Below are 24,271 nucleotides of genomic sequence, written 5' to 3' on the forward strand. Positions count from 1 at the left end.
CTGGTAGCCAGATTCCATTTCCCAGCAGCCCCTGCCTGCGGGGCTGAGGACATTTCCATGAAGCCCCCAGCAGCAGCTGTGATAGGCAGGCCCAAGGTGTCCGTGGAGACTGGCTCCAGCAATGCTGGCCGGGCATGCCGCAGAGGGAGCTGCTCCACAGCCGGGCTGGGATCTCGTGGCTGTGACAGCGTGGTCTGGAGCTGGGGCAGAGCCGCAATCCACTGCCTGCACGCCCCTGCCCTGGAGTTATAATGAGCTGTTGTGAGCCAGGTCAGCACTCCACCCCCAACCACAGCTCACCAAAAGCGGCCCTCGCATGTGTCCGGGCAGCTGGGATGAGGCTGCAGGTGGGCAGGGAGCAGAATGGTTGGGTGGGGCTGGGGCTGGGATCAGGATTGGGGGGCAGCGACAGTGCAGGGCCAGGGCCAGCCCACAATCTGCTGCCTGCACGCCCTTGCGATGGTCGCCGCTTCCATGGGCAGGGCTGTGCAGAGAGTGGATCGCAGTTCTGCCCCAGGCCCTGGCCCCACGCTGTCACTGACCCAAGATCCCAGGGTCCCCATGGAGACTGGCCGGGACCTGCGTGGGCAGGGCGTGCGGCTGGGATGGGGCCATGGGCAGGCGGGAAGTCGTGTCCATGAGTGGAACAGGCAGGCAGGGCTGAGGTGAGGGTCTTGGGGCAGTGACAGTGTGCAGCTGGGGCCTGGGGCAGAGCTATTATCTGTTCCTTGCATGCCCCTACTCATGGCACCAGCATCTGTTGCAGGGATGTGCGGGGAGCAGATTGTGGCTCTGCTGTAGGCTCCGGGCCCTGGCCCCATGCTGTCACCGCCCTGCAATCCTGATCCCAATCATCAGCCTTGCGCAGCCATGCTCAGCTGGAAGGAGCCATTGCTGGGACTGCCAGGAAATGAAATCTAGCTGCTGCCCACCCCCACAACTGTGCACTGGAGGGCAGTAGGACTGATCACATGCACCATGGCCTGGGCTGTACCCCCATGCCTGGGCTGGCTATGGACCAGACAAAAATGCCTTGGTGGGCCAGATTTAGCCCCTGGGGTGTATTTTGCCCACCCCTGCTAGACCTTTCTGTAGCTGGGATAAGAATAGTGTCCAACAGGAGTTTTGTCACTGAGTTCAGTGCCACGAATACTTTATTAACTAAGCTTTTTGTTTCAGCTGAAATACCTGCATTAGCTGTTCATTAATATCTGTGTAACTGTAATTTATAACTTAATTGTATTTATTCTATAACAAAGTTTTGCTGTTGCCACTGTCAGTTCTTATCTTCATCAGATAAAGTTTACATTATTCAGACATTGAACTGCAGGGCTAATTGATGGCTTATGAATGGAAAGTTTCTATAGAAAGCAATATTTCTTTTTCCTCTGATGTTTCAATGACAGGCATATTTTAGCAAAGAGAATAAATATCCCATTTAGCCTGTTCATGCTTGACCACCTTAAGTGGCATACTGTCATTTAATATAGGTTCTTATCCATTACAAGAACATTTTAAAGAATTGATTTTGCTAAATAGAAACAGAAATGGGTTTTCTTTACCTTAGTTTGTGAATCGCTTTGAAGCAACCCTCTTAAATATCTTAAGCTTTTTGTTATCAACTTTACAATCTGTTGAGGAAAATTCCCTTGATTCTAAAATCCGATTTTGTTTTTAAAGTTCACAATCCAAAGAGGAAATACAGTCAAGCCACTTACACAAAATTTCTCCATTACACTCAAAATCCCCTGACCTCATTTGGTCTCAGGGAGTCATACACACATAAAACTAGCACCTTGAGGCTGCTCTAAATTAGATCCAGTTGAAGGAGGTCTAAAGTGACTGCTGGTGTTCATTAGTTCCCTTTTTCAGCAGTGTTCCTAGTTGGGGTAAGGATGAGTATGGAACTGTTTTGCCAGTTACTAAGACAGCTGGAGAGACCCTTAATCAGGGAATATCCATAGCTGATTATACAGCCTTCTGACTGCTTTGTGCAAGATTTTTACTAGATTACCTTTGAAAGTTTTGCTAGAATATGTATTTAGTACCTTATCAGGTGAAAAATCCTATTTATAGCCAATTAAAACAACAATTTTGCTTACTCATAAACAGATGTTCTCAGTTTATTGACTCTTTCTGCAACATTTAGGGCATGAACAGGACTTTGTCAGTCTTCTCTTTGTATGTCCTTACATTGTTAGGCATCCCCACTCTGAGTATCGGTTGACAGAAGGATTCTTTTGATCAGTCTCTTTTCCATGTTCCTCCAGCTGCCTACCTGCACACCTGCCGTGGAAAATACTCTGACCTTTTTTTTAATACGTTCCAGATATTTCCACCCTTCTTTCTAGTAAAGTTTAGAAAAGGGTGGTGGCTGAGTTCTCTAATAAAACCTGGCACTCCATTTAATACCTTGCATGAAACAGCTGCTTTCAAGTGTGATTAGAAATCTGTCTGTCCTTCTGGTAGAGTTTCAGCTGTCACATCTATGTGTTAAAATGGAAATAACACTTGAGTTAGAATTTTGTAGTTTTGTCTTTTAGTTATAGCTTTTCAGTGACCAAATCCTTGTTTAATGTGTTTAAATGAGGGTGCTGCATTGCCAGTCATTGATATTGATTCTGTCTGCACTTCCCAGTGCCTTGCAAGATTTTGCTATGATATGTTAAATTTTTCTCCTTTCATTCTCCAAAGTAAAGGAATTCACATTAGAGTTGCATTTTTGTCATTGATTATTAACTTATCTTTTTGCAGTGCTTGCTAGTCTGTTGGTCCTTACTTGAATGGTGGTTGAGCTGTCCCTTAGAAGAGACATGTTCCAGGTGTCTGTACATATAGATCTTCACAAGCATTCAAAGGGGGATGGGGAGGAGAGAAAAGAAAAGCTTAAAAAACTCCTCCAAAACCATAAATACAAGTTTCCTTTTGCAAAACTTACCCTTTGCTAATGAACAAGGTTTAAAATTCAGAATAGGAAAGTGAGATGCTCAGTTACTAAGAGCACCCGGAATGAGGGGGGAAGATACAATATTTAACATGGTCCAGAGAGACCTCCTGAAATTGGTTTAAAATTGTCAAATTTTGCAATAATATTGTTATAAAAAGATCTTTTAGAACCATGATTGGTTAACACTATGATGACACATGGACAGCAAGTTAGCAATGTCACTCTCCTGATCTGGAGTACTGGAAGCATGGGACTATTGCTTACAATTGTAAAGCCATTGGTAAGAATTTAGAAGTGTAGCAATGGTTGCTAAAGTAGGAAGGAATATTCAATTCTTGATTAGTTTTCAGTTTTGTTCAGGTGCTGTTCAGAGAGATCCTAAAGAGAGATCAGTGTGTTCAGTCTCAACCACATCTAGGGCCCCATCTTTTACCAGGTGTTAAAAAAAACACATGGAAATTACTGGAGATGAATGTACAAATTATGATCCTGACTCTGCATCATTTTCTGCTAGTACAAAACCACGTGAGAGTCCATTCTAGTCCCAGAGTAGGATGGGGCCCATGAGTGTGGTGCTTCTGAGATAAACAGCATCATGTGAAAGGTGCTCAGCATTGTAAACCTTCAAAGGCTTCAATGTTTAAGGTATTCAGCATATTCCCAGGTGGGAGCCTTAAATAAATATGATATTGTGGGTACACTAGAGATATATTGGCAGCAGCTGAGGGATTCCCTGAACTTTTCCAATGGTTAGTCTTTTCTCCCATGCTTGTAGTAAGATAAAGCCTGGATATTGGTGGTGTGGAACTCTAAAGGCTGTGTGTGTGTTGGGGAGAGATATTTATTGCTGGTTTATTAACATAGCTGCTGTGTATTGAGTCTGAGCTTTGAGAACTGACAAGTCTGTTTATTTTAGTGTATTTGTAAAATTTACCAAGGGTACTGTTTATTTAAAAAAAAATAAATAAATTGATATAAAGCCTAGGTGTGACAGACTATATTTCAGTAAATCTACATATATTGTATTACAGAACAGCAAATCATCTTTCATTGGAAAAGTAAATAGAAGGAGAAAAGGGAAATAGAATGAATTAGGTGATGAGATCAACTCTGAGATGGAGTCGCAAGTACGAACTGAGAACAAAAGTCTGAAAGAATTCCGCAGGGATCCAGGTTGCCTGCAAGTTTTGAAGTAGATCATGTTTGGTGATGAAAGTTTTCTCTGACTTACATGTGGTGGGCAGCATATTAATCTATTGATTAAAGGGTAATTGAGAGTTATCTTTCCAGTTTTGCATTAAAAGTTTTTCAGAAATTGTAAGTATGTCAATGAGCTTTTTAATGTACTAATCAGTGGCTCTTCAGACAAAAAAAAGAGAGAAAAGTATCATTGAAGATTAAATTTATGTTACATTTGTGTCTGTATTTCATGATGTAATCTTAGTAAGAGCCTGTCAATAACTGAGCTAAAAGCAGTATGTATGACTTAAGGAGCCCAAGTGAGAAAGACAGATTAACATTTTTGAGCCCTTTTTGCTAAAATTCATTGGAACTATAGGGATAACAACAAAGAAACCCTGGTTGGAGACTTTCCGAAAGTCTATACATTTCCTCTCTTTCAGTCTTGATTTCAGAGAGATACGTTTAATGACTGTATAGCATTCAGATGCTATTGTGTTCGAGCTCCAGAGATACACCAATCCATGGAGGAATGTCATCTTTCTAAATCTAAATAAGAGATCAGGTGTCTGAAAGTAATTGGTGATGTTAGTTGTGATTGCTGCATAGGCTATTCCTGCATTTATTTGTTTGCTAGCCTTAGAACTTTTTCAAAGAAGAAAAATAGCACATTCATCAACCACAATGAACAAGGATCACAATATGAATTGAAGTTGCATGTATTCATAAGTATAGATGCTAGAGGGTTTTTTTCTTCAACTCTATGGTGGTAATCAAAATATTTAGTCAATTAAATCACCTGAATATTGCTTATAATAGAATCACCAAAAAATGCTGCAGCTCTTGAGGGTCTTTTTAATTGATTTTAAACTATGGCTTTTTCATGGTAGATAGGTGAGCTGTTGGGATTTTTTGTTTTATTTGAGTTTTTTAGGGATTATCCCAGTTTGGGGGATTCTTACCTGTCAGGCACACAGTAACTGGTTCTTGTTACTTCCTACTACCAATTCTGACAAAGTGGAACCCCCTCGGAGCAAGGAATGGTGGTTAAAATGTGCTGTGCTCCAGCAATCCTAAAAAGATGTGCCTTTTAGGAGGAGGGCTATGCCCAGAACATCTTGCTTCATTATCAAGAAACTGCAACTTGTTCTTTTGAGGTTTCCCAGCTGCCCAGAATTTTGGGCTATGTTTTAGCATTCAGTATCTGCTGGAAGTTGTATGAAGTAATTGGTACATCAGACACTATAGTTTCTTCATAGCTGCTTCCCTCCCCCCAGTCACCAGATGGAACTGAAACGGATTTAATGGTCGATGCATAATAAAAGAGGAGGTCATTTCAGAGGCTGAAAGCTGCACATCTCTCAGTACAATATTCAACTATTTAAATATCACAATGATGCAAGGGACTAAATTCATGAATGTATCTTTAGTCAACATTGCCACAACCTTGACTAATATCATGGACACTGTAAATGGTCACAGTAGCAAAGTTCAAAACAGTTGGAGGAAAGTAAAAGTATTGCTGTTGGGTAATCATTTTATCTCTGTCTCCAATTACATTGGAAAAAGCGAATTGTCTTTGAAGACAGATTTGCTATCTCCCTTCAATTATGTATCCCCTGCATAAGCGAGTAAAGGTTATTTTACTGCGTGGCAATGAAAGAGATGTTACATCTCAGGCAATGTATCATTATTACAACCTTTTGTACTATGGCTATTAACTGAACAATCATATTAAGGTTGAGTCAATAACTGGGTACTTTGGAAGTTCAGGTGTAGTGGACACAAAAACTGCATTCAAAGTGCATTCTCTATTATGGTGCCATTCTGCAGGGTGCTCAGCTGTCAGGCTCTGAGAGACACAAGCACAGACTGAGCTTTGAAGTTAGCAAGTGAGTGTGTACTTCAGTGCTCTGCTGGATTGGAGGCAAAGTACTTATATTGAAAGATCCTGTCCTTGTGTGTTGTGAATGCTTGTAGTACTGGAATGCCCTAGTAACTGAAAGAAGAAAAATCCATATTAATACTATCCATGCAGGAGCCTGGGCTTAGAATATCTAGCTGCAATTACAGGTAGTTTCTTGTCTTTAACTTGTTCTCTCAGTATTTTATTGCAAAGAGATCTACTTTATCAGCAAACAGGCATTGATATAGCACAAAGCTATAGCTTTACAGGGCTGAATCTGATAGAGATAAGAAACACTTGAGGTATAAGAGGAAAAATATAGAGAAAGTAAAACTCTGATTGTCTTTTTATCCCCAGATGTTTTAGGAGTGGGTCTTTGGAGTTGCATCCTAACTCCTGGGGTGCATAGAGACCCTAATAACATCCAGAGAAGTGTTATAAATGAGTTAGGAATTAAGTGCAGATTTTCTTTCACAAAAGAAGTCTTAAGATGCATGCTTTTCTCATTGATCATATGAGCTTTGTCTTTCTCTTTAATTATATTAGTATTTTCTTTAAGAATTACCATACTGGATCCTGTGTGTAGTTTAATAAATATGGATGAGCTTTAAGAAACATTAAACTATATGAAATTTAGCCTAGGGGGGTGTAGAGGAAGAAATTCTGCAGAAGTTGGTGGTTTGATATGAGGACCAGCATTTGAATTCAGTGACTTTTTCTAGTGGGTTTATAATAAATGATCTCTGCCAGATCCTCCATGCCTTCTCTGATAGGGGAGATGGTACCTATTTATATGAAGTTACTTTCCAGTGGTTTAATGGGCAAACAGTTGAGAGTGTGAGTTAACTGAAATATGGTGCTCTCAGAACATTTTGTTGTATCAGTTTTTGACATCCCTTCTTGGGGTGGTCAAAACAAGCACATACTTGTCTTCAATGGTACTTCAGGTCTAGTATTCTGCTCCCAATTATACCACTAAAACTCTATCTAGGGAGAGTTCAGCCTAAACAATTCATCTCAATGTAGATGTAGGCTCTTAAATGCTTGGACTCTTAGTCCTTTAATGCTTGACTGGTCCAGTCCAGCTGTGACCAGTTAATCCATTCTCTTCAGGCCTAATGTGCTCCTTTTGCTCAGAGGAAGAGTGAAAGAAAGCTTTAAGTTGGAAAGAGGTTTTTAGATGCAGTGACTGATCTAGAAGAAGTTGTAAGAAGTCTGAAGGTTCCTAGAAAAGGAATGAGAGAGGGAGACTACTGGATAAACTATAATAAGGCCAGGTAGGGAGAAAGGCTTCTTGTTTATTGTGGGAACTAGAGATAAAACTGTATGGAACTTGGATGGAGTAAAAGTTTTTGAGAAGGAGTGGAGCTGTGTGGTGCAAGATGGGGTGGGGAATATCTCTCTATTATCTCAGGAGAGCTATTTGGGATGCACAAAATCTGGGTGAGGGGGTCTGGCTTGTAGACTTGGTTTGGAAGCAACAGGCCAACACCCAAAGGGGAGGTAGTAACCCTTTGGCACAGTTTCTTGATTAACTGAACTGAGCTTATTCTAGATCATAAGCCTTGCGTGTATGTAGCTTAAGAAAAAAGACAAAGCTAGTTGTGATTTTGAAGCACTGGTCCTTAGTTGAGCTGTGGTTTAAGCATTCCTTCTCCATATCATGAGGAATTTGATTAAATACTGGTATTATTTTTGTATTTACACCCATTCATTTATAATTTAATAGGCTAGTTATAGTGTGATGATGTGACAGAGCTCCTAGAATTTTCCTGGAACTGTAGGAGTCAGTAATACGAAGTAGGAATTAATATAAGGACATGAGGCTAGATTTTCGAAAGTATTAGGCAGGAAAACATTCTTGAAAATCCAACTTTTTTTAATCTTTATTTTCAAACGCTGAAATAACTTTGAAAAATGGTTTAAAAATATTCCATTGCTACACTGGGAGTTACAAATAAAATGAAATTTTAGTGTACCGTCAAATTGAATGTCTCATGAGAAAAGATGCTGCACAGAAAAGGTAATTTTTAGAGGACTTTTCATGTATGTTCAGAAACTTTCAGCTACGTGTTATTTCGGTTACAAAAATGTATGTGTAGTGACCTGCTTGCTCATGGCTCCTTCAGGAGAAAATTATGATGAGAAGGCAGATTCTTGTTCAGTAATAGGCATGTTGAAGAAATACAAGATTTTACCCTATAGAAAAGTTTCTGATGGAAAACAGAAGTAGTGATTTGACTCATTTGGAGAGAGTCCCTATGTCTGAATATAGACCCTTAGCATTCCTCTTATTTCTATTTTGTTTGAAGTGCAATGATTCATCTCTTTCTGCATCACTTAAGACTGTATGAAATCTGACCTTTTGTTCTTTTTGTTTGTCTGTTTGGGTTTTTTTATCATTTTAGTTTCAAGTTCTGGCAACCATATGTTTTTCTCAGCTGAAACGGGTATAATGTGTTACAGCTGGAGAGCTTATGAAAAACTAATTTCTGATTTGTATCATTTGGATCATTTGAAGTGTATAGGATTCATGACTTTGTATAGACCATTTTTTTTTTTTCAGATTAATCTCTTTGTCAAATCATGAAAGAGGCTGGGTGTTAAATCTGCGATAATGGCATGTAGTTACTGTGATAAGGCAGCTGTGCTGGTGAACTTAAGGTATTTTAACCCATATGTTGTGCTGAAAGTCTGTTTTCCATTTCCTTGATAGGCTTACTTGGAGTATGTCTTGAAGTTTGAAATTGGTGCTGAATTTCACACTCTGCTGTTCTTTCTTTTCCTTTTTTTTAAACTCTCAAAATAAACCTGTAAATGTTGGAGTCAAAAGTGTAACTTTTTTCTCTTGGTAGAATATTGCTGAAAGAAGACTGAAATGTGGTAACTCTTCTTCATCCCTTTATCATGCCAGAAGTAAAAGCAAGCCTTGGGAAGTGCAATGGCTGCAGTTAGCAATCAGCAATAACTCAGTGTGAAATATTGTGATGAATGATGCTGATCTAGAATTACTAAATGAAAAAAACTGTCATAAGTCAGGTTGACCCTGATGAAATGTTAAGTGTCAGTGGGCTGGCCCCATCTACTGTAGTTTTACGTAACAAACGATAGCAGTGACTGCATGTGGTTACCCTGATGGAAGGGACATGGAATAGTATTTAAGCTGAACGGGGGAAGAACAACGAATAGCCACAGGTACTTCCTAATGGCAGTCAAAAAACAAATGAACTAGCACTGCATTTTTTTGTATTGTCCTCTTTTCAGCAGTCTCCTGGTGATTTCTATGGAGCTAGCTAACTGAGCTGGAGTGAGAAAACAATACAATCAGGACCAGATTTTAAAAAGCAGGTATTTTAAGTTAAACCCACAAAACTGGTGCATGCACTCATTATAGCTGCGGATCCTCTACGTGCTCACGCACAAAGTGATACCAGCTCAAGCGTGCAGCTAATGCTGCTATTTCTAAGGTGCATGTACCAACTGGTCCTTAAGAGTTTCTGACTCTGTGGCATCTAACCAAGTGCTGTTCCTCCTCCTCCAGTCATTAACTGTCAATTAGTCATGCATTTGACTACCATGATTTTAAATTAAAGAAGAAACAGTTTTCTTATCAAAATAATAAGTTGTTTGTGATTTACTGAAACACTGTTTTAATTGTGAGCCAATCAGCACTATAAGATAAATGGATTTTTTTTTTTTTAAATGTGAACTACTTGTAACCCAGTGGTGGCTCAATAGTTGTCACCTCTGCCCAAATATCAGGATGGTGTGGTGAGTGGGACAGGGCTTCCTGCCAGCACCAATTTATTTTCCAGCCGGCCCCTGCTCCCCACAGAGCAGCCCGTGGTCCCAAGAAGGTCTAACACAACTGATTTAACTATTTACACTTTATTTACAAAACAAGAATAATAGGAAAGGCTATTTACAAGTGAACTTAAATGGCAAAACAAACCAGAATGCATTAGTCAACCCTTGACTCAAATCCCACAGGTAGGTTAACTGGCAGCTTTCAGCCACTGCTGAGATGCTACAGCAAGGAAGCAGGGTGCACATTTCCAGCAGCTCCAACAGGCTTCCCAATAAACAACAGACTGCAACAGCGTAAGCTCTTCTGGTCTGCAGCAATCAAATTGGATCAAACCCCAACCCCACAAGGAGGCTGAAGGGTGACCCTCCATGGCAACCAAAAAGACAAGCAACTGAGTAGGCTCCTGCAGCAATCGGCATGACCCAAGCACAAAGCTCAGAGGCTCTATCCAATGACATCCAGCTGCAGAATAAGGGACAGGACTGAGTCCCTTCTGCAGCAGTCAGTGGCGGAGGGTCAGCAGCACAGGCAGCTCCCAGGGGTTGCTGCTCTTAAAGCCCTGCTCCAGATGACTGGCTGGGCGCCCCACACCTCGCAGCTTGCCAATCCTTCTCTGAGCGCCGGCCTGCACCCCAAGCTCCCAGGGACTCTCGTCCTGGTGCTCTGATGCTCCTGAGGATCCCAATGACTTGCCTGCTACTGTTCCACTTCCCTGGGAAGGTAAGGTGTTTCCTCAACTCACTGGCCCAGCTCCCTGCTCCAGGTAAGGATGCCACCTACACTCCTGGCCACTGCTTCTCCGCAGTGGAGCGGGGGGCCGACTGCCACCCCTAGCCTCTGGGACGCCCAGCATGTCCAGCACACTGTGATGGGGACTTGGGGCACCAGCTCTCTGCCACAAGCCCTGGCTGCTGCTTCCTCTGCTGCAGGGCTGGAGGCACAGCAGACTGCCGCTGCTGCCTTCTCCCAGGGCCCTGGAGGCTCTTTAGAAGGGTCTCTCTGCTGGGTCAGCTCACCCCAGCTCTTAGGCCTCCTTCATCGTTCCCTGGAGTCACTGGAGATCCATGCCAGGATTAAATTTTCAATTAATTCTAGAGCACTGTCAACAGCCCCCCACATGTCACTTCGGCTGCTGCTTTTATCCCCTCCGGCAGTCCCTCCCTGGCTTGCAAACCGGCCAGCCAGGGCTCAGGGTGGCTGGCCCACAACCCCGGTCACCCCTCTTCCATGCGAATGAGGGGATTGAAAACCCCTTCTTTAGACTGGCTTCTCCTTTTCCACAGGGCAGGGCTCCCCTGCTCCACCCTTGGGGTTGCTCAGAGTTCACCAGCACTGGTTCTAGCCCAGGGAAAGTATCTCAAGTCTATCTGGTGAGCCCACATTAGCAATCTGTTACATACTGTAAGTTACTGCTTATAGTTAGCCTCCCTTCTGTTTCCTGTTCAGGTTCCTAAACTCCAACTGTATGTTACAAGAGTGTGACTTCCATAGCTGGGCATGTTTTAAAAAAAAAAAAAAAAAAACAACAAAAAAAGATCAAATAGTACCTTCCTCTTCAAGTAGTCCCTGGTAGCATTCACATGGAATAGCTGAACTTTAAAGTTGTGAGTGCGGGTGATTGAATTCGTGATTTGTTCAGAGTGGATTCTTGTTCTTGGCTGTCCTCCCTTGGAAATGTTCTTGCCTTTGGCAATGCAAAATCAGTTAGTGAAGGGACTTTTGCTGCTATCCAGAAATAACACACACAGTAGTAATCACTGAAAATAAGTCGGTTTTACACACAGTGCAGTTTGAGAAACTTCCTCTTTTAGGCAATACTTGTAGCATCCTGAATGCTGCGTGCAGTGAATGATTTGGTAATAAAGATTTTTTTTCCCCACAGGGATGTCATGAAATTTACAAATTTATGTTTGTGTAGGAGCCACTATATTGAGAGAAAATCCAGACTCTGAAAATGCTAGAAATCCTGTATTGGAGGCCTGTCATTATCTTAATAAGCTACGTCACATCATGGTGTTCATAGCATAATATATGGTAGCATTTTATCCATGCCATGCCATGCCATGCCCCATGCTTGTTACCTGTCATAGTCACCTTGGACAGTGTGTTCCAGAATCCAGTACACCTCTCTTCTTGGAAATATTTCCTACTGGCCAGCCATTTGGCACACTTTTCCCATTGCAGCTAGTGATGATGTCCTGGTTGCATTGCACCATTCTCACTCAGGGTCTTGCACCTATCATATTCCAAGGTCCTTCAAGCCTGCCATTAGAACTATCTGTGCAAGTCAGAGCATGTTTCAAAATATTAAGGGAACAAATGTATTAAGCATGCATTAATATTTTACACTTCTAGAATCTTTCTTGTAAGAATATAAACAGTATTGAATTTAGCTTCCACCACTCCCTTAGAGACAGGTCAATATTGGGAATGACTGAACATAGTCCATTGTGAATATATCTCTCCTTCTAGATCAGAACATTTTTGGGCAGAGTGCCAAAACCACCAACAACCTTGACTTGTAAGATATTAGCATGCCAGGGTGGATGGTGGAGGAACCACAAGGGGCCCAATCCTTGTTATAACACTGCAGCTCTGGCCTCTTCCCTGTCATCCACCCCAAGGTACGTGTCAAGCAAACTGTCTTCACATGCTGCACTCTAGCACCCTTGCTCGGGGTTGCCTACCCCTGTTGTAGATGAACTGAGATGTTGTCTTGCTTACAGCTGAACACTAGTGCAATAACCACTAATATAGAAATCTATATGCCAAAGGTGATTACCATGCAAGACAACTCGCATTCTTTCAGATATTGGTTAGATGTGTGTGATTTTTTTTTTTTAAACTTATTTAGTTCTCCAATATTAAACAACTTTATTCAAATTCATATTTTTATCTACTTTACATATTTGGAGAATATATACTAAATGCCATAGTCTGGCCTTAATTAGGGAAATTCTGGTATGTAGAGAGAGTTCTGGAATACAACAAGAGGCTATGTTTTCCAGCTGAAACGGATTTGAGCTAACCAAAAAAATCCAGTCTCTCGGGTACTACTGGATCGAATGTGTTATACCTAGTTTATCCTGTTAATTAAAATTGAGGTAATTGGCTTCTCATAGAGGGAGCTGTATAGTTCAGTTGGTAGGGCAACTGACCACAAACTGGAAGGGCTTGTGTTCAATACCAGGTGAGGGTAGTGGGTTTTGTACTCGTTGTTTCCACTTATAGCATAGCCTTGAGGCCCATCCAGTCTCTTACCAGATGAACACCAAGAACCCCCTGGAGATAAAAGTGGGTAGGATATGGTGCTCGCCACATCACTCCTTTCTCATGCTCAGTGACTCAAATCGGGCATTTTTTACCTTTTTCTTATTCATATTATAACACGTAACAAAAGGTAATGACATTCCAAATTCAAATGGCCCATGCATAGTTGAGTGTGTAGGACTTAATAGTGTCAGTTTGTTTGAACATATTACAACCATTTTTCTTTGTCTTCCCTTTTTGGTTCCATGCCTTCCCTGACAAAATCCATTCCCATCTTCAATTCAGTCCTTTATTCATAGTCTTGCAGTACTCTCCTTGGTTCCTTAGCACTTCTAGATATTTGGTGCTTTTTCACACCTCCTGAAGCTGCCTTGACCTTTCCTTAACAAATTTTATCTGCCAAGAATGAACTTTGAGCAAGAAGGGCAGATACACTTTTCTGAGTCCTACCCTATTTGTACTGTGCTCTGAAATGTGTAGATCAGGTATCAACTGTACAACACACTGCATGTATTGTGTGACTAAACATGCTGTCTTTCAGCATTATTGGCTGAAGGACAAGAGCTAAAAGAAGGGAATGGGAAGGAAAAATATGCATCTTTACCATGGAGAGTCTCTTCCAGCTCAGTCACGTCACCTGCTTGAGTCAGTGGCCTGTTGTGCAGTAGAGGGAGCACATATGTTGTATAACTGTAGGATAGTTCAAGTATTATTTAAACAAATTTTCAATTAATTCTAGAGCCTTAGAGCCTTGCATAAGCACAGTGATGATTAAAATAAATATCTGCATATTCCTGGCAGGTAAAATATGTGATATTTAACTACCCTGCTAGAAGCCAGGTCTGAATTCCTCCATTAAAAATGTCAGAATTATCCTTGGCTTGTGAAAATATAGGACCTTTTATTTGTAGGTGTAAAAGTAAGAGGGACAGATGTAATCTGGAAATGTAAATTTGCTTGTAGTTCTGAGAGATCCATGCCAACTATGTCATCAACCAGTTTTAACAAAGGAAACGTGCTAAGTTATTTGTTCTTTGCAAAATTCTCTTATTTAAAAAACAAACAAACTGAATTTTCGTATTTAAAAACCCCAAATCTGCATTTTCCCACAATTAAAATGAAATGCCAATATATGTATGTGTGTATAGGTGTATGTATGTATATGTGTATATATAGGTATCAGTTGAACACAAAGTTTTATTGATATATTTACAATTTTAAAGCCATCTGATAGCCTACTAGTGCCTCAATCACTATAATAAAATTAATTCTAAATACCTATACATTTTGGCATTTAATTTTGGGTTTATCATGGAAAATCGGAGCTTCCCCTGCCCCCTTCACTCACCAGGACACCAGTCCAGCTGTAGCCATCCCCCACCCCACTGTTTTGTGGTGCTGAGCAGCCCTGATATACTGATTTGGTGCCAGTGCCCCTCATTCCCAGCCCACAGCCCCCTGACCCTGCTGGTGCCTCTCACTCCTCACCCATAGCCCCCCACAGCCCCATCCCTGCCAGTGGGGGCCCCCAGCTGCCAGGGCTAGGGGTGAGGGACCTGAGTCTGCAGACCCCTGCCCCCACCCAGCAGTGTTTGAGCCCTGGTTGCCACCCATAGGAATTGGTGGCTGCTGCAGCCAGGGCAAAGCGTGAAGCCTGGCTTCCTCTCCATTGTGGGTGGCACGACCCAAGTTGAGGGCGGGGAGGTGCAGATGCAGGCTAGCAGATGTGGGCTTGGGGCTCCCCACTGTGCTGCCCTCCCCGTGGGGCTTTGCTGACCCAGCAGGTAGGACCTAGCACACCAGGGCAGAGCAGGGTGGGGAAGCTTGGTGCCATTGCCAGGAGCCCTGTGCCACCATGGCAAGGCACCTGCTGCCTGCCAGTAGCAGTGGGGGGTACAAATCTGTGCTGCCACCCTTGTTGCTGTGGGGTGAGCAAGGGGCACCTCACCATGGTGGCATGGGGCTCCCAGCAGTGGTATCAAGCATCCTTGCCCCACCCTGCTGTGCCAGGTCCTGCCTATTGGGCCATGGAGGCCCCAAGGGGAAGGGCAGCAGGGCAGGAAGCTCCAAGCCCACAGTGGGCATCCCACATCCACCCCTGCCCTGCACATAAATCTGAGGAGTGCACAGTGATGGGTAGCTAGTTCCCCTGCTGCCCCCCAGACAAGCTGCCCTCAGTTCTGTCCCGATCTGCACCTGGGTCCTGAGGCTGCACATTTCCACCCCAGCCCCAGGTGCCATGCACTGCCCTGGCTAGGTAGCCATCCCAGCACTAGACCTGCCTAACTCTCTCCCTCACTGCAAGGCTCAATTCCCCTCTCCCAGACTCGTGGACTTGCGTGGGGAGTTGCGGGAGATGCTCTCCATACGGTCTGGCTGCCACATGCATATGTGCATGTGCACATGACGCCCACTTCCCCCCCGCCCCGGGCCTCATGCAAGCTGGAACTCTGCCAGGGGAAACCTGCCATTTCCCGTGTTTTTCTCCTTTCAAAGGAGAAAATCTGCGTTTTTCCATGGCAAATGGAAAACCTGGGTCCCTGATTATTAGGATCCAAATGCTAGAATGTGTCATCGAGGGCTGCTTGTTAACAGATTCTCAGAGACAAAGCAATGTTCACCCCACCATACTAAGATGGTTGACTGAAAGGGTAGGCTTCTCCTCTGCTTTAGTTTGCCTTTAAGAACTTTTCTACATTCTCTTTGCACAGGAATAAATAACTGCATCAGGTGAATCGGGTCATGTATCTTTAGTAACGTCTATTGTGCACAATGCAGTGTCAAACATATATGTAAGCTACTGCTGAATGAACTACCTAGGATACTTCAAGTAATATCAGGTAGTCCATCTGGGATAACTTTCCTTGCTTCCTAGTAGTGCAGGTGACAGTTCTTGAATAACTCCAGTACCCAAGATAGCCATTTTGAGTATGTCTATGTAATGTTCACACAAATGTTGACAGTGGTCTGGAGACCAGTGTAGGAAGTTGGTGCAAGGTAGGTGATAGGGTTCTGAGGGTTCTTTATTCATATTGTGCAAGTTGTGATACAAAAAGGGCAAAAAAAGTGGAGAGCAGTGTGGAGAATGGCTTTCTGTAGGTGTGTTTCTTTAATGTTTTCGGTTTAGGCTCCACTGCATCCACACTCAGCAGCTCCCTTCCCCCCGCCCAACTCTCTCTACTGCCTCTAATTTCTGATGGATGCTGCCACTGTCCCAGCTCCATGCACCTCCCCCAAGAAGTTTTGCATCCACCAGGGGGTGCACTCCACAGTTTAGGAAATGGTGCTATACATTATCAGCCTACAGTGCCCTTATTTTTTTCCTTTCCTCTTCTAGTTGTTTTTGTGTCACCTGCACAGGACCACAGGGATTGAGTGCACACACATTACTTGCCCCCTTCCCTGAAGTCCCAGGAATTTTTCATCTCCCAGGAAACCACAGGTGTTTTCCATTTATGAATAGCCAGCAGGGTGTAGTACCATACTTGAGAGAGGAGAGGCTTGGGAAATTGTAGAGGAAGCTGGGATCATAAAGCTACACAGAACAGGTGTTTCCTGACATTACTCGACTTATTTAGGAGTTTTTTCAATGGTATCTGTTCCACACCTTTAAATTCTGTGCTCCTCCTATGTACCTTTGTGACTGTGTCATTCATAGCCTTCTTTCTTTTTCCTCTTTGCTGTACTGTCTCTGTGCTCAGGCTCTGGTTCATAGAAAAACTTTGGTGTGGGGTCACCCCTTTCCACCTTAATTGAAAGAAATTAATCTCTCCCCACACCCTGTTTTGTCATGAAGATAAGGTCAGTCTTTGCAACTTGTTTTTGGTAGGCCTATCTCTTTTATATGTGAACTTGATTGCTCAGGAGTTGCAGGGGCATAATTAAGAAGAGAACTCTACACAGCATGATGGACTTACTGTACAATGCTACATTTAAAAATGAAATAGCCAGCTGGACTTTCAGTTTAATTCATGTTGTGTAGCATGTAGTTCATGGCAAGGCCTCAGCTACCAGTGTTGGCTACAAATAACAAGACAATACAAGCAGAACAAAGTATCTGGGAATTTTCTAAATGGAAAAAGCGATGGCATTCTAAGACAGCAGAGAGTTCCATCAATTTATGCAACAATAGGTTAAGAGGTTAATGTTGTACAACTGCAAATAGATCAGTTTAGAGTAGACTAGCAAAGTCTGTTCTCTTTCCTGTTCTCTCAATCCTCTATCAGTGAGGGTGATACCCATTTTATCTGCATGGGTACTGTAAGCAATAACAGGGCATTGTGCCAGAAACCAGTGGTTACCCAAGGACATTTTTCTAAAGGAAGGACCAAGCTCCCAAGTAAGATGGTGATTTGAGGCTACTAGGAACTGTCCTACATAGTGGTCCACGATTCATAGGCTGCATTAAAACCAGGTTTAGCCAAGTCTCAAAATGTTAAAATATGAACAATGCTTTTGAAGTAAATATGTAAATAATAAAGATGTCATGCATTCACAAGAAACCTCCTCTTTAAGATTAGACTACTTCCTAAAGAACATGTGACTTTGAAACTTCAGGGTATGAAAACCAAATTAAGTTACTGAAGGTAAGATGGGGTTAGAACTTTCAGCATGTTAACTATTCCATGATAACTGCCTGTGGGCATGCTTTTAACTTGTAGTAAATGGAAGTAGAGCAAACTACTTTGCCTTTACCATGATCTAAGTGTGTACATATAGGCAGTTCCCCCTGGAGTGGATAACGCTGTAAATTCCCACTGCAGCTTATCTCATAGCTACTTATTTGTGTATTCATATTCATAGCAGGAATTACAAATTTATGGTGAAAGACCTTGTGTTTGGCAACGATCTGGATATGTATGTGGCTGGGGATGCTTGGAGATTGAGCTACTGCAGATATGCATACATAGCTTCTATCCTTATCCCTAGTCAATCACATCCTAGTGAATACAAAGTAGTTCTCAGTCGTGATTGTCTGAGCCATGTATGAAGAAATCTGTCCTCCTTCATGTTAGTGTTTCATATAAAGTACTAACAGTTTGGCAGCTAGCACTTCCCCTGTCTGCAGGAACATTTGGGAATCCACCTCCAAACAGTTTCTGAGAATCCTCCATGGATTTCCAGTGTAAGAGCTTGCTTTCTCTGGTTAACTGTGAGGTGACTGTTTGTCAGAGCAGGATCCCAAGATTGCTTACTGAGAACCTTCTCTTCCTCTCTAAATCAGGTCTCTACATAGTAAAATAGGCTTGTGGGAGGTAAGGGATCACTGCTTAGTACACTAGAAACCACCTCACTGAACTCCATGTTGCATGGGTGAAAAGTTGGTGAAACCATAAGAAGTGGGGATAAGAAACAGAGTGAAGACAAACACAAGTAAATACCTTTTAATGAGTAAAATAAGTCATATAGAAGTAGCCAACCAGGCAGCAATAAAAAGTCTTTTATACTAATGCTCAAAGGTGGGGGACCTTGAATGCTTAGCAGTAAGTGATGTTATTGACGTATAACGTATATTTCTGAAGGAGATGGAGGAATGTGGAAAATCAATGGTATGCTATAATACCAGGATACAAATTATACAGGAATGATAGAGTAGGTCATGCTGGTGGCGGAGTGGCACTCTATATCAAAGACTATATCAAATCAAATAGGGTAGGTTTTTCTACTGATAAGAGGGGTACCATAGAATCTTTGAGGATAGAAATCAATAGATGGCTTCAATAGAAGAAAGTACATCTACAGATATAGTATTAACCCGATCAACCAGAATGGCAGCAGTGAGTTAGAAATGTTAAGGGAGCTGAGAGAGGTTGCAACGGCAGATAACACAGTAATAATTGGGGACTTCAACTATTCACAAACAGAGTGGGTCAATCTAACATCAGACTGGAATAGAGACCACATTTTTTTTGATGTTATGAAAGACTAGTTCCTGGAGCAATTAGTCCTGGGACCTCCAAGAGGAAAGGTCATTCTTAACTTAGTTTTAAGTAGTGCACAGGATTTGGTGCACAGGGTAAGTGTTGCTGAGCTGCTCTGCAATAGGGACTATAATGCAGTTGAGTTTGACATCTATGTAGGAGGGGAGATAACAAAATCTATCACAGTAGCCTTTAACTTTATAAATGGAGACTACACCAAAATGAGGACGCTAGTTTGGCAGAAGTTAAAAGGGGTCCCAAGAGGTGAGGAACTTACAAGCAGCGTGGAAGTTGCTTCAGAACATCATATTGGAGGCACAGAGCAAATGCATACCGCAAATTAATTAAAAAATGGAAAAAGAAAGCCAGCATGGTTTAATGACAAAGTTGCAGAGGCAATAAGCAGAAAAAAGGCTCCATTCAAAAAGTGGAAGTCGGATTCTAATGAGGAAAATAAGAGTATAAACAATGGCAAATCAAATATAAAACTGTAATAAAGCTGAGAGAGAATATGAGGAGAAACTTGCTAGACACAGAAAAGGTAACAATAAAATTTTCTTTAAGTACATTAGAAGCTGAAGACCTACCAGGGAATCAGTTGGGCCGTTGGATGATCAGGGTGTAAAAGGGGTGCTAACGGTTGACAGGGCTAATGTTGAGAAACGAAATGCATTCTTTGTATTTGTTTTCACTGTGGAAGATAGCATTTCCCTATCACCAGATCCACTCCTCTTCAGGGCCATCAGTGGAGCTGACCCAAATTGAGATTTCAATAAACTGGGGGGGAAGGGTGGGGAGCAGATCTCTGCAGGGTCCCCCTTGTGGCTGGAATGGCTTTTGGTAGGGAACCCTGCTTCTTCTACTTCTGTGTTGGGACCATAGGACATGCTGGGGTCTGTGACAGGTGTGGTTTCAATGGGATGGGACCAGAGGAGATGGTTCAGTACCTGGGTGATAATGGTCCCCTCCCCAGAGCCCTCGGGAAGAGACTTTCTCATTGAGACCTACTAGTGTGAATCCCAGGTGGTCTGAGGGGGAGGGCTTTGCTGCCAGACCCACCCCAGGGGTGGCTACGGCCAGAGCCTCCATGTCTGCAGTGGTGGGAGTGCAGATCTTGGCTGGTGGAGTTGGGGGTCTCTTCCATGGGTGGTTCTACTGCAGGACAGCTGTCCTGCCCTGGGCCTTCCTCTGTGGTTGTATTATGGATAACTTTTTAATTTTTTTCTGGGGGTGTGATTCCTGGAGCAGCTTAGGACACAGGCATGACATCAATGTCAGCCCCTCTTATGTGGTGGGAGAGGGGCCTCCTCCATATCTGAGGGCCTGAGCTGCACTTGGTTCTTATGTTTGACCTAGCTCTGGATGCCAGATCACTGCGTATAAGGAATCAGCACCCATCCAGCCTTGGGGTGGTCTGGGGTCCTGGGATTGGTGTGGACCTATGCGGGGGTAACAGTGTTGGTGGTGGGGGTAGGGGGCCCCCCTCACAACCCTCTGCCTTGGGACCCTACCAGTGGTTGTGGCATGGAGTGTCCTGAGCTTACGTGGGAGGGAGGGTAGTTGCTAGGGCCAGGGTGCCAAGGGTACTGATGGTGGTGGCACCCATTTTCTCAGTGGGGTCCTGTGGTGCTCCCTGTTGCTGGTTGAAGGGGCAGTCTTGGAAGAGGTGCCCTGGTGCTTGCCACCAGAAGCATCTCACCGCACCTGCCATATAGAAAACCTTGCTGGGGGACCCTGGAAATAGGACCATAAAGGGCCTCCCCCCACCTCTGTCTCCAATGCCAGCTGGATGATCATATGGTGATAGAAGGATTGGATGTGGGGGTCATGACACCCCAGTGGGAGGGCGATGACTGGGGCAGAGCACCCCTCCCAGGCCTTGAAGGAAAGACATGAGGGCACATTTAGGAAGGTAGTGGAGGACAGGGCTGAGGACCACCTGGGTCCTCAGCTTTTCCAGGGGCTCAAGAGGGACATGCTTTCTCACTGCAGCAAAACCCCGTTTTTTTTTTCTATTTTGTATTTATTTTAAACTGCATTCCCTCCCCTTCCCCAACCATTTCTGACTTTTTCTCTCCCTCTCTATTCCCTATAGATAAGTATAAGTGAGCTAAGATGTAGGATAAGCTTTAACATTTTATTTTAGGTAGTAAGTTTTATTTTTCTCTCTCCTCTTTGCAAATAAGTGCCCTGCTATTTTGATATCCGCTGTTTTTGTATTGATTTTTTTTTACTGCTTTTATATTGTGTGATTACTGTTTTAGGCCTATATATGTAAGTTAGCATAAGTCATGTCAAATTTCTATCTTATCCCCATGCCCGGTTGTGTAACCTATGACTTGCACCTACCCCTCCTATGTAACTTGGTTTCTGAATGAATGGGGATGAATGAGGGTGCTTGAGAGACAATGGCAGTAGGTCTAAATCGGCTCCCCCTGAATAACTGAACTATCAACACCAATACCTGGGCCAAGGACTCAGCCCTTGGAACCACCCTCAGCATTCAAGCAACAAAAGATGAGGCAATCCACCATTGTGCCAAGGCTGTACATGCTCAGTAAGAACACCTAAAACCCTCTGGAACAGGACTGACATTGCCTGGACAGGCCCTCCCCGTAAGAGATCATAGGTAGTCTGCCCCATAAAAGGGGTAGTAAAGACTGATTCCTTGGGACACCCTCTCCATCTGGACCAGCACCATGTCACACCACCTATCCACCCAGAGGCCCTGCTGGTGACCCCCTTCTGGACAACACGTACTGGACAAGGACCCCTTTCCAGCCTGGATAAGTAGCTATCACTCCCCACCCCGTCTTCAACCAAGGACATAAGTAGCTATCACTCCCCACCCCGTCTTCAACCAAGGACTTGGACTCTGCTTCTCTTCCCTACCTGGACTCCAACCCTTCCACTGAGTCTCTTTCTCCTGCTGCCATTGCGAATGCATGTGTGTGTGAACCAGTAACTTCATGGAGCTGTGTAGCATGTTGTCTGTTTAATAAATCTGTTATTTGGACCCCTGAGTTGGGTTTTGCTTTACTATAGTTCAGCCCTGCTCCAATCTCTGCTTCTCGCCCCTCTAATTTCTGTCTCATTTCTCCCTCTCCTGCTTCTGGCTCACTGCCACCTCCAAAACCTGTCCTAAGCTCCTCTCTGCCTCCAAACCCCCTATTTCTTTGCCACTGTCTTATCCCCACTGCCTTTACCCCTGAGCAACCAGGTTTCTGCCTCAGTTTCTTTCCTGGCTGTCTCCTCCTTGCCACCACTTATCTGCACCCCCCCCCAATATCTCAGCTGTCTGCCTCAGTTTCCAGCCCCAAGCTCCCAGTTTTCTGTCTCTCTCTCTTTCCTGGTTGTCTCCGTTTTGCCACCAGGCTTCCCCCCCGGGTGCTCCAGTGACCTTGAGTAACCCTGGGGTCACTTGATCTTAAGTAAACCCAAGCCTCAGTTCCTCAGCCAGCTTCTCTCTAGTCCACCGGTTCTAATCCCGGTTCTGGCAACTTTCACTCCCTACGCTTTAACTCTCTCTCTCTCTCTTTAGCCTTAACCTTCCCCCAAGTATCCGAGGTACCCCAAGCATACACATACACACTATACCATCCAAGTTAGGAACTTATCTGTGTGTACGTGTAGGTGGGTTGTATGTGTGTGAACTGGTGAGTGTGTATATGTATGTGTGTGTGTGTGTATGTATATATGTCATCGTGTGCATGATATACAAATTGGTGATCTGTGTATGTGTACTGAGTGTGCGGGTATGGACAATTGATTTTTGTCTAACTTTTGTGGTGTATAGTGTATGTGCTTGAATTGGTGATAGGTATGCATGTGCCTAAGCTGGTTTGGATATGTATGTGCCCGAGCTGGTAGTGTGTGTGTGCACCTAATAGTTTTGTGTGTTTGTATATGTGCAATTGTGTCACACCCTCCTGTCTAACAGCGCAATATTGAGATCCTGAGAGTTGGCCTGACCCCACAGGGCAGCACCACCTCTATTGTGACTTCCTTCTCTACCACCTCCTGCGTGATGGCCTCCATGGCAAGAAAGAACACCCCTTTGCCATGGTGCCTGGAGACTACCATGATCTTTGGGACCCCCACTGCCCAAGCCACTGGCCACATGTATGTTTCATAAAGGGTGTACTTTTTCTTGGGCACATAGCAGCCTGAGGGGGCTCCAGTTGCTGAAAGTGGTGTGGGTGGAGGGGATGGAAGGCCCAGGCTCTGAGGCTGCAGGTTTCCCTGCAGCCACCTGGGCATAGCTCTGGCCACTGGGCTGAGCAGCCAGATTTGCAGAGCTGGGGGAAGGCTGAGTAGATGGTTATATAGCATATACAAAACCCTGAGAGAGAGGTAGTGGACCACAATAGGGATAGACACAGGGATGCCGCTGGAGCAACTAGTAGTAAAGCAGAGGTGGTGTTTGTTGGTGCGGGAGGCCCAGTGGCAGTGTGGGGTCCCCTTGTTGCTGCAAGTGGAAGCAGAAGGCCTCCTCTTTCCTGAGAGGAGAGGGTGGTGCTGTAGGTCAAGGTGAAGTTGATGGTAGGGAGAGCATGAGCCTGGGGTACCTCAGCAGAGCTTTTCTGCTGCTCCTGGGCCCAGCAGCTCCAGCAGCAGCAAGGGGGAAGTACTGATGCCCCTAGGTGGACAAAGGATACTGGGCAAGACAGACCTATGGTCTGACCTACTAAATGACAGTTCTTATGTTTTATGGTGTATTACCAGCTCTCGGGCTCATGTTCCTGGATTTATGGTGCTGTAGTTTGTATTGCTCCTGGCACTGAAGTTCATTCCTGTAAATGCCCAGATGAGGCTGGCTTGACATGGAATATTCACTGAGAAAATGCCTGCTACTATGGTTGAATTCATAATGCTGTAGTTTAACTGTAATTTGCATATGCTCCTTTGACCAGCCAACTATACAAGGGAAGCCAGTTCTCTGTTTAGTAGACCAATGATTAACTATCTGCTGGCAGTCCAGAGTGGCCCATGAAAAATATTAATGAATAAATGCCTGACAAGGTGATATAAAGTATCTTTCCAGGAATAGAGGGCAAAGGAGAAGTGTGCAGAAGGGCCAGAAAGTACAGTAACGGGATTGTGGAAATGACTGTGGAGGACTCCTTAGTTCAGCCCTGATCCTCACAATTATATAGTGGCTAGGTAGAGGAATCCATAGTAGCAATTCCAGTGATAAATCCAGAACTTGAACATGTGAGTTGTATTTGTTCTGACACAAG

This window comes from Alligator mississippiensis, chromosome 7, assembly GCF_030867095.1.
Source record: "Alligator mississippiensis isolate rAllMis1 chromosome 7, rAllMis1, whole genome shotgun sequence".
NCBI lineage: Eukaryota > Metazoa > Chordata > Crocodylia > Alligatoridae > Alligator > Alligator mississippiensis.